Here is an 11594-nt window from a genome sequence, read left to right as displayed (position 1 = left end):
AATTTGCTTGGTAACTGAATTAGTTGCCACCGTTTGATAGAACTTTTGAGAAATATAATGCGAAAGTCCTTTAACAAACTTTTGCTTCCAGATGTCGGCTCCACAAGTTGTTAGGGTATAAAGTCGTGCCATGAAATTATCTTTATACCATTTGTAACGACTCATCTTGTGGCACCGTAACCCTAGGAGGGATTCTGTCGCAAGATTGAAGTGGATTTGAGTACTACCAATGACGTATTTCGTCATTGTATAAACTAATTGATTGACCATATCCGGCTCTTCTTCTTGCATAGGTGCAGATGCGCCTTTTTGCTTGACAACTGTCCTCATAGCAGTCAAGATACAGTATCTTTCTTGCTCAGTCAGTTGATTGTACCACCAGTTTCTAAGGTTTTCGGTAAAACCTGAGATGAGAATCTAGGCTATTGCAGTGTTGTTTTTCTGGCGCTATAGGCTGGAGCTGCCAACAACATTTCTTGGAATGTGTTCATCATTTGAGCTTTAGAAGCTTGCGGTAAGGAATCCTTCTTTATCATGTTGATTCCTTTTAGGTTTTCAACTTTGTTTATTGAAACCTTATCTCTTTCCATCGACACAATAGAAATTTTCATATCCTTGTTGATGGAAATAGCGGCAAGGCGCTTGTTAATTTCAACTAAATAGTCTGAAGCATCGTCTTTGAGTCGGCTAATATTAAAGCTGTTGGGCTGGAATATTGGTTGATTAGGGTTAGCTTGAGGAATTTCAGGGTTTTTGTTCTTCATCTGAAGGCCTGGATTCTCTATTCTTTCTACTTCTCTGGAGACTGTAGAAAGGACTTTGTTGATATAATTAAGTTGATGTTGGATATTCTTGATTTCGCGAACTCCGACCTTTTGAACCTTATCTTCATCGATGGTCTTGTACGGAGAAGAGACCACTTTGATGGTAGGAATTATGAGATGAGGGAAAAAGCTTATTCTTCAAGAGGATAGTTTGAAGCTATTTCTTTACCCTTTGCTGTGACCCAAACAACTAATCCTTTGATCATTGCGACTTGGCCATCCGCTTTGAGTTTTTTGACGAGAGCTTCATTTCTAGATCGCTCCTTTTGCCTACTTTCTGCGATGAAGTCTGGCATAGGGAGAAAAGTTTTTCTCGTCTCAGAGGGAGCAGCAAGCCACATATCTAAATACTTGCTGTAATACTCTTGAAAACGTGCATCGTCGTTGTCGCTGGAGATGACGTTGATTTGATTGTAGACTGGTTCAGTTCTCCTTTCCATGTTAGATTGGGTAGGAGAAAGGGATCCATCTTTCCTTTCATAATGAACAACGGGGACTGGATGAGTAAAGTCCACCGATGCCCGTATTGATTCAGATCTTCTGAGAGAATTTGGGTACGAGCTAATTGTCTTTATTACTAAAGATATGCTAGGATGGCTGCTCATGATTTCACTAATTATGATGTATGTTGCCTCAGAATTAAATTAAACTTCGACGTTTCTATCAGAAAACTCAGTGATTGATGCCTCTGTGCTGGTTCTTCTGACAGGGGTTGTTTCTCCTTGCAACTTCCAAATGGGATCCTTCGTGGGTTCTGCCCATTTGAGAGTCCTTGGAATCGTCATGGAAGACTTTTCAACGTTGACTTCCATAAGCATAGTATATCCTTTGGGAGAAACACCTAATGCTTTAGGAGAAAGATTTGTATGCATTAATTTAAAGTAAATTTGATATGATACTGCGAAAGGAAGTAATCCGTCTTTTAGCTCAAGTCCTTGCGAACGAACATCAAGGCTTAGGGTGTCCATGATGTTTCTGTCTTGTAGAGAGACTGTGAGACCAGGTTTGCAGTTGAAATAAACTGGTCCTTGCTCCAAGTTTGATTGAACAATCCCTAGGAGAGAGGGAGTGAACCTGAGATGCCTTTCATCTTTTAAAGCAAGGTAGACAGGTACGTCTAGTCCTTCTCTAAAGAGAGGCTTCAAGGCTACTTGAACACATCCGATGTGGAGATATTTGAACTTGTTCTTTACTCTGAAGAGGGCTTCTTCAGGTAAAAGATTGATTATAGTGAATTCATCCTTCATTGCAACATTTTCTTCAGTGATGACGATAACATCCTGCTGAGAGAAATTGAAGGTATTAATCTTGTATACCTGGCTTGGATCTATCTTTGGAATAGACCAATTTTTGAGTCGATTTTCAACCTGAGCCAGATGGGCTTCAGCTGAATTATGTTCGACTATGGCTTTTGATAGATCATCGTTTGATCTGGGATTTTTTTGATGTAATTGAAGAAGAAGAGGAAGAAAAAGTTATGTCTACGATCGTGGAGTGAGAAGAGAGCTTGAAAAGTAGTTTAGAAAGCATGTGTAGAGAAGAGGATCTAGAGGTTTTGGGATGATAAACTTAAAATCTATTAAGAGTTAATTCTTTTATAATAATAACTTATTTCTTGGCTTAAATCAGATTCTTCGATCAATCAATCTTAATCTTGAATATTCTTAAAAAATTTAAATCAATTTTTCTCTATCATGAAGGTTAACCACGCCTTTATCACGAATACTGAGAACAAATCTTTTTAAACCGAGAAGATAATCAAGATAAGAGAGATACTCGAATGTAATTTTAAATAAGAAATAAATTAAGAATTATTATAAAGAATTAAAAATTAAAAAGACTTAAACCTTACCATCCTGCCACCCCCATATTCAGAGAGGAGTTTACTCCATGAGAGAAGAGAGAAGAAAAAAGAAAGAAAAGTGAGCTGATGTGGCTCTGATACCATTGAGAGAGCTAAATGCTATTTATAAGAGAAAATCAATAATTGCACACCATCGTAGCAATTATCGATTTTTTGTTATTGTCTTCATACTTGTTACAAGATAATTGGATACATGGATGGAAGAGATAAGATTTCTAAAGATGGCTGACAGAACAGGGCCCCTGATTGGCATCTTATTTGGAAGAATCTTATCTTCAAAGATTACGATAAGATTTGTGGGACAGGACCCCCACTAAAGCTTATCAAAAGATAAAATAAAGAAAATAATGCGAAAGAAAAGATAAAGATATGCCTGCTGGAAAACCTTCTGCAAGTTTTAATCTTCAAGTAGAAAATAATGACGACACTCGACTTATTCTGATTGGCTGGATTGAGGACTTCCTTCTATATCATCGTATAGGTATTGCAAAACTCATAAGGAGTACATCTGCTCCATCCAGGGTCTTACTCGTGGCTTCTCGCCTTAATTGCCCAAGGAGTTTTCTTCTGTTAGAATTCAGTTCTGCCTATGAGATATTAAAGTCCACTCTATCGGAGCCGATCCTACGCTAACTGCGCTACCTTATGGTTGGTTAGTCCACTTTCAGAAGCTTGCCATCTTCGTCATGGATTCTTCGACTGAAAGATCTTCTTCTTGCAGAGTAAACTAACAGACTGAGGAAAGCGAAGATAAGATCGAAATACAATGATCTTATCATAAATAAATTGGAAAGTAATTTACAAAATTTACATAAGAATATTAAAAAGATATTTGAATAAAACTAAACACTTGAATCTTTTAGAATTCACATAGGTTGCGAATCTAAAAATGGATCATTGATGTCGAAATTGGCGATGGATCGAGAAGTCGTCGTCATCTTCATCTTCTATGATATTATTGACGGAGGCAGGAGAATTTACTTCTGCTTGTGAGTCATCTGGATTAGAGATCTGAACAGCGACTGTGTTGACCACGGAGTTAAACTCTTCTTGAAATCCTGTTCCTATTAGGGATGACATGATAGCATTCTTTGTGAGAAGGAAAGCTTCGTCTTCTCGGCGGGTCAGGTCTCGAAGGTGAATATTGGCTTTGAACCAATCTTTCATCTTGTTGACTTCTAGGTGAGAATAATCAAATTTTTCCCACCATTTGATTCTAAGGGCTTTACTCAAGGCTTTGAAGTTGCCGGAGGGTCCTAGCTGGAAATTCCAGCAGAAGATCCACGATATTTGGAAATACAAAGCAAATCTAAATGTCTTGGAAATAGGAGACGAATAGATACTTTGTTGAAAAAGGTGATATGAACGTTGAACTTCTATTGGAAAAATTTCTTCAGAAAGTGTAACGACCCAACTCCTTATACTGAATCGAAGTCATTACTAAATATAGAACAAGTGGTTTAAGTCATGAAATTATTAAAGACGCATAAGGTTTAAGAAATTTTATTTATGAAAATTTAAACAAGGTAGTTATGCAAAAAAAAAAAATGTAATGCATTCTAAAGTCCTACTCGGGCCCTGTCTACATAAAAAGATGCTAAGTAACGAAAAGTACTCAAACTCAAACACGAAAGTCTAAAATAAGGGTAAGCGGAAGCAGTAGTCCCTATGGCCCTCCACGGTCACTTCGTGTCGCTCGCCAGCTTGCCCTTGCCCTTGCCTCGTCCTCTACCTGAAAACATAAAATGAAGAGAGTGAGTATAAAATACTCAGTAAGGGACCCACTACTAGTCCCACTAGGTGCCTGTTAACTTCCTGTCAGAGTCCTGTAACTGGTACCCAATCTCTGGCACGTTCCCGAACACGTGCAACATGCGCTCCCGTAGGAACGTATCTCTGGTCTTCGGAGCCCCGGGGGACCCCTAGGACAGTCGGGATGCGAGGACCCCGTCGAGTCACTCGAGTCATATCTATATCCATGCTAGACTGGCGTCCCGTCGGACCACACAGTCCTCAATAGGTGGTGATCCCGAAGGACACCCATGCAGGTACGACTCTAACAGATTAAGCTAACAGGTACCCTAATTGCAGTATACATACACATGGCATCAGCATATAACATATCACATAAATCATCTCTGCCCTCTCCGTCTCGACATTCGTCGTATAGCTATAACAGCTCTCGCCACACATAACAGGCTATAGTATAACCATATCGTCATTTACATCATACTAACATTGATTTCAGGCATCGTACCGTCTAGTCCTCAACATGCAAAATTGGTGTATACATCGTCTCATATTTCTAAGCATGGAGCTAGTAGTAGAATCTCTTACCTGGAGATTTACTTGACGAGTCCTAACCGCGAGGCAGTACGCTTTCCAAGCGACGAGGTCCTAACTGTGTAATATGCCAAGATTCGTAATTAGGTCACCAACGACTAACGGTTCAAGACTAATTTGAAATGACTTACCCTAGAGAGAGGTTGCACTGCTCAAGCCCCTACTGAAGAAATCCCCCGCTGCAGCAGTTACTTGGTCCAGGACGTCCCTTAAGAAGAAATAATCTAATTTAATTCCAAATTAAATCATTTAGTGCCCAAAAATTTGAGTCTTGCTGGGTAAGCCAAAATAATTAATTAATTTACCAAAAATTGGATGGAAAGAGCCAAATAGGCTTGGCGGCTCGACTGGGGGAGCAGGGACTGGCTCGGTTTGAAGGTTGGGGATCGGCTCGGCTTGCGGGGCAGACAGGCGCGGCTCGTGGTGCAGACCGGCGCGGCTCGTGGCGTGGGATGGGCGCGCGCGGGCTCGGCTTACGACTCGGAGCGGGGATTTACGCGTGCGGCTCGGCTTGCAACAGGAGGGAGACGCAGCTCGGCTACGCAGAAGCGCGCGGCGCGGCTTCACGCGCGGACGCGGCTCACACGCGGATTCGGCACCGGGTTCGTGCGCGCGGATGTGGAGCGGCTCCGGGTTCGGGTTCGACGGCTGGAGGCACGCTCGGCGTTGGCTGCTGGGCTTCAGTCGGCGCGACGGCGCGACGGCTGGCTGATGGACGTTCCGGCTGCGTCAGATCTAAGCGGCTCCTTTCGGCTTGGTCGGAGCGGCGCGACGCGGCTCGGCTATCCTCCTTAGATCGAAGCGGCGCGGCGTCGGCTGTCCTCCTTAGATCGAAGCGGCGCGGCGAGTTCCGGCTTCGGCTGGCGGCTACGGGTTCGGCTTGCAGACGCGCGGTGGATCGGCTTCGGGTGGCGGCTGCGGGTTCGGCTTTGCAATGGATGCCCGGCGTGCGCGGATCGGCTTGGACGGATTTTCGGCGCGGCTGGGAGGGTGGTTCGGCTTCTACTGCGGCCGGCTCCGGCGCTTGTGCTTGAAGCTGGCGGCGGCGGCGTGCGGCGGCGGCGTGGAGAGTGGCGGCGGCTAGGGTTTTTTTCTTCTTTGGGGAGATGAGGAGTCTCACGTCTCCTAATGCCTCCTTTTGAAAAGAATTTAAAATAATAAAAGAATTTAATAAACCCTCTTTTTTCTCTCTTCAATTTCCCTCTTTTCTCTCCCTTCAATTAAACCACCCTTGACCCTTTCCAAGGCAAATAATTAATTTGCTAATCATCATTAATTAAATTATTTCCCCCTAACTTCAATAATTAAAAAAATAACCAAGGAAAACTTTACCCTTACATTAAGCATAAGGTCCACAATAATCAAATCCATAACAATTTGAAGAAAAGAAAAGAAAGAAAAAACTCTAGAGGTGAAACTCTAATTTGCTGGGGCGTTACAACCTTCCCCCTTTAGGAAACTTTCGTCCTCGAAAGTTCTAATCCTCGAACAGCTCGGGGTACTGAGCTCTCATGTCCTCTTCTTTCTTCCACGTGGCCTCTTCCACTCCATGGTTCTGCCAAAGGATTTTGACCAGTGGAATTTCTCGACTGCGAAGCTTCTTGATCTCTCTCGCCAGGACCTCGACAGCCTGCTCCTCGTAGCTCAAGTTCTCGCTAATCTGTAGTGGCTCGAAGTCCACCACATGTGTTGGGTCTGCGACATATTTCCTCAGCATGGAGATATGGAATATGTCATGCACTGCCGCAAAAGATGGGGGTAGCGCCAAGCGATAAGCCACGGGGCCAATCCGCTCCAGTATCTCGAACGGCCCTACGAAGCGTGGACTCAGCTTCCCCTTCTTCGTGAACCTCAGAACACCCTTCATGGGTGCTACCTTTAGGAAGACCATATCTCCCACTTCAAACTCAAGGTCCTTACGTCGTACATCAGCATAACTCTTCTGTCTGCTCTGTGCTGTCAGCATACGAGCTCGGATCTTCTGTATGGCTGCGTTGGTAGTCTGCACTAACTCGGGGCCTAGCATCCTCTGCTCTCCGACCTCGCCCCAGCAGACAGGGGATCTACAGCACTTGCCATACAGAGCCTCGAACGGTGCCATACCGATAGTAGCCTGGTAGCTGTTGTTATAGGCAAACTCCATCAGATGCAGATGGGAGTCCCAACTTCCTGAAAACTCTAGTACGCAGGCTCGCAGCATGTCTTCCAAAATCTGGTTTAATCTCTCTGTCTGACCATCGGTCTGAGGGTGGAATGCTGTGCTGAAGTCCAACCTCGTACCTAAAGCAAGTTGAAGTCCTTTCCAGAACTTCGATGTGAAGCGAGCGTCTCTGTCTGAAATGATGGATACGGGTACTCCATGTAGTCTCACAATCTCTGTCATATATAACTGCCCCCACTTACTGGCAGTGTAAGTGGATTTCCCTGGCACGAAATGGGCCGACTTCGTGAGTCTGTCGACCACAACCCAGATCACCGTGTAGCCCTTTAGGGTCTTGGGCAGTCCCGTAATAAAATCCATCGACACACTCTCCCACTTCCACCCTGGCACACTCAAGGGTTGCAACAACCCTGCTGGACGCTGCCTAGGTGCCTTCACCTGCTGGCACACCAAACACCTACTGACAAAGTCTGCCACTTCCCTCTTCATGCCCCTCCACCAATAGACACTCCTTAAGTCCTGGTACATCTTCGTACTTCCAGGGTGCATGGTAAACGGGGAACTGTGAGCCTCGGTCAAAAGCTCCGTCTTAACTGCGCTGTCTTCCGGCACACACAGGCGTCCCTCAAACATAAGGCCATCGTCAGAGGATATGGAGAAGTCTTCACCTTGCTCTGTCTCTACCATACGACGTTTCTCTGCCAAGTAAGGATCATTCAGCTGAGCAGCGATGATCTTTTGCCTCAAGGTTGGCTGAACTGACAACTGAGCCAACTGTGCGGTAACCTCACCCACTGAGACTGCAATCTCGGCTCTCTCAAAATCCCTGAGTAAGGGGGTCTGCTTGGTGATTAGCGCTGCTGAATGTGCAACCTTCCTACTCAGCGCGTCAGCCACTACATTTGCTTTACCTGGGTGGTACAGGATCTCGCAGTCGTAGTCTTTCACCAACTCGAGCCACCTCCTCTGCCTCATGTTCAACTCCTTCTGAGTGAAGAAGTACTTCAGGCTCTTGTGGTCGGTGTAAATCTGAATCTTCTCACCGTACAGATAGTGCCTCCATATCTTCAGTGCAAAGACTACAGCTGCCAACTCCAAGTCGTGGGTAGGGTAGTTCTGCTCATGAATCTTCAACTGGCGGGAGGCATAAGCAACTACCTTACCTTGCTGCATCAGGACACAACCCAGTCCCTTCTTGGAGGCATCACTATAGATCACAAAGTTTCCCGAACCATCGGGCACTGTCAGGACCGGTGCAGTTACTAGCTTCTGTTTAAGCTCCTGAAAGCTACGCTCGCATGCTGGGCTCCATACAAAAGGGGTTCCCTTCCTGGTCAGCTGGGTCAATGGGCTGGCTATACGTGAGAAGTCTTCCACGAACCTCCTGTAGTAACCTGCTAAGCCCAGAAAACTTCGAATTTCACTAACCGTGGACGGTCGAGGCCAATTGGTCACTGCTTCAATCTTTGCGGGATCCACTGAAACTCCCTCACTGGAAACCACGTGGCCAAGAAACGTCACCTTCCTTAACCAGAATTCACACTTGGAGAACTTGGCATACAGCTTGTTGGCTCGAAGAGTCTCCAAAACCTGGTGCAAGTGCTCCTCGTGCTCAGCCTCAATTTTTGAGTAAATCAGGATGTCGTCAATGAAGACTATGACGAACGAGTCTAGAAAGTCCTTAAACACCCTGTTCATCAAATCCATGAACACTGCAGGAGCGTTAGGCAAGCCGAAAGACATCACCACGAACTCGTAATGTCCGTACGTCGAACGAAAGGCCGTCTTGGGGATGTCACCGTCCCTAATCCTCAACTGGTGATAGCCTGATCGCAGGTCGATCTTGGAAAAGACAGTGGCTCCCTGCAACTGATCGAACAGGTCATCAATCTTGGGCAAGGGGTAGCGGTTTTTGACCGTCACCTTGTTCAGCTCTCGGTAGTCAATACAAAGGCGCATCGACCCATCCTTCTTCTTCACGAACAATACTGGGGCTCCCCAAGGCGACACGCTGGGCCGGATGAAGCCTTTGTCCAGCAACTCCTGTAACTGGACCTTCAACTCCTTTAGCTTGGCTGGAGCCATTCTGTAAGGGGCCCTCGAGATAGGGGCAGTGCCCGGCTTTAACTCGATGGCGAAGTCTACCTCTCTGGGAGGCGGAAGTCCTGGGAGTTCGTCTGGGAAAACGTCGGGGTACTCCCTTACTACTGGTTTGGAAGATAGGGAAACTTCTGGCTCTCTAATATCCACTACGCTTGCCAAGATGCCCCAAAATTGGGAGCGTACCTGTCACCACTGTGCCAGCTCGCTCGGCCTCCTGCCGGGTAGTGGCGAAAACTCTCCCCTGCTGGGCCGCAGAAGGCTGGGGCGGTGTCGTCTCAAAGGGTTTCCGAGGACACACATCAGCAGTGTGCCCCGGCTGTCTACATCTGAAGCAGACTCCACTTCCAGCTAAGCAACGACCTCCGTGGACTCTCCCGCAGGTAGTACAAGCGGGTAGCTCTCTCAGAGTCCTCCCGGCTGCTGCAAGCTCCCGTCGGTGTCTCTGAAAGACACCTCCTGACCTCAGTGTTCGCTGCGGTACTACGTCAGGCTGCGTCTCCACCTTTCTCTTCTGCCCCAAGGCTGACCCTCTGCCGGCAGCCTTAGACGAATCGGCTCTCTCAGGTAGGCTCAAATCCAGTGCTATACGTAGTGCATCAGCATGCGTGGCTGGCCGGAGAGCTCTGACAATGCCCTGAAGGTCTAGCCTGAGTCCTCTAACGAATTTCTCCGTCCTGGCAGCCTCATCCCTTACCATATCGGGAGCAAAGCGGGACAGCATATCGAACTCGGCGTCGTACTGCTCCACCGTCATGTCGCCTTGCTCCAAGTTTAGGAACTCTTGCAGCTTGGCGTGCTTCACATTGGCAGAGAAGAACTTAGCATAGAAGTTCTCCTTGAACTGCTCCCAAGTTATCTTGCTGACATCGCCCCCCAGCATTCTCTCAGCGGTCTCCCACCAGGCGGTGCCCCTGTCCTCCAAGAAAAAGACTGCACACTGCACCTTCTGGTCTTCTGGGCACTTCATGTACCGGAAAATAGTCTCTATGGACGTTAACCACATTTGGGCCTTTGTGGGGTTGTCCATGGATCCGTCAAAGGTCTTAGGATTATACTTCCTAAAGTCCCGTAAGTGTTTCGCCTCGGCCGACAGTTGAACTGGTACTGGTGGAGCTTCCTCAGGGGCTGGAGGAGCGACGGCCTGGGCCTGAACAGGGGCGGCCTGGTTCTGCTGGGCGGCGAGGAAAGGCGCCAAAGCAGCTTGCAGCATGTCCTGATAACGCTGCTCCATCGCGGCGAGGTCCGCCTGGGTGACCGGTGCGTTTGGGTCGACTGCCGGTGCAGCAGGGGGCGCCTCCGGCTGGCCACGCCTGGCTCCTCTGCCTCCCCTACCACCTCCTCGGCGTGCACCTCTACGTGGCGGCATTCTCCCTAAAATTCACCAACAAAACTTTTCACCACAAGAACTGAACACCCTATCTCTAGGTCTTAGACTATTCAGGCAAAATCGTAATCTTAACATTAGCAAGGCTTTAGACATACCTGGCGAGTGCCGAAGGACCGTATAGCCATAGGGTGAAGTAAAACCAAAACAAAAATGACTTACATCGTAGGTCAGTCTACAGAACCTAAAACACTGTGCTCTGATACCAACTGTAACGACCCAACTCCTTATACTGAATCGAAGTCATTACTAAATATAGAACAAGTGGTTTAAGTCATGAAATTATTAAAGACGCATAAGGTTTAAGAAATTTTATTTATGAAAATTTAAACAAGGTAGTTATGCAAAAAAAAAAAATGTAATGCATTCTAAAGTCCTACTCGGGCCCTGTCTACATAAAAAGATGCTAAGTAACGAAAAGTACTCAAACTCAAACACGAAAGTTTAAAATAAGGGTAAGCGGAAGCAGTAGTCCCTATGGCCCTCCACGGTCACTTCGGGTCGCTCGCCAGCTTGCCCTTGCCCTTGCCTCGTCCTCTACCTGAAAACATAAAATGAAGAGAGTGAGTATAAAATACTCAGTAAGGGACCCACTACTAGTCCCACTAGGTGCCTGTTAACTTCCTGTCAGAGTCCTGTAACTGGTACCCAATCTCTAGCACGTTCCCGAACACGTGCAACATGCGCTCCCGTAGGAACGTATCTCTGGTCTTCGGAGCCCCGGGGGACCCCTAGGACAGTCGGGATGCGAGGACCCCGTCGAGTCACTCGAGTCATATCTATATCCATGCTAGACTGGCGTCCCGTCGGACCACACAGTCCTCAATAGGTGGTGATCCCGAAGGACACCCATGCAGGTACGACTCTAACAGATTAAGCTAACAGGTACCCTAATTGCAGTATACATACACATGG

The sequence above is a fragment of the Cucumis melo genome, chromosome 2 (genome assembly GCF_025177605.1).
Source record: "Cucumis melo cultivar AY chromosome 2, USDA_Cmelo_AY_1.0, whole genome shotgun sequence".
NCBI classification, from domain to species: Eukaryota; Viridiplantae; Streptophyta; class Magnoliopsida; order Cucurbitales; family Cucurbitaceae; genus Cucumis; species Cucumis melo.
This window is presented reverse-complemented; position numbering follows the sequence as displayed.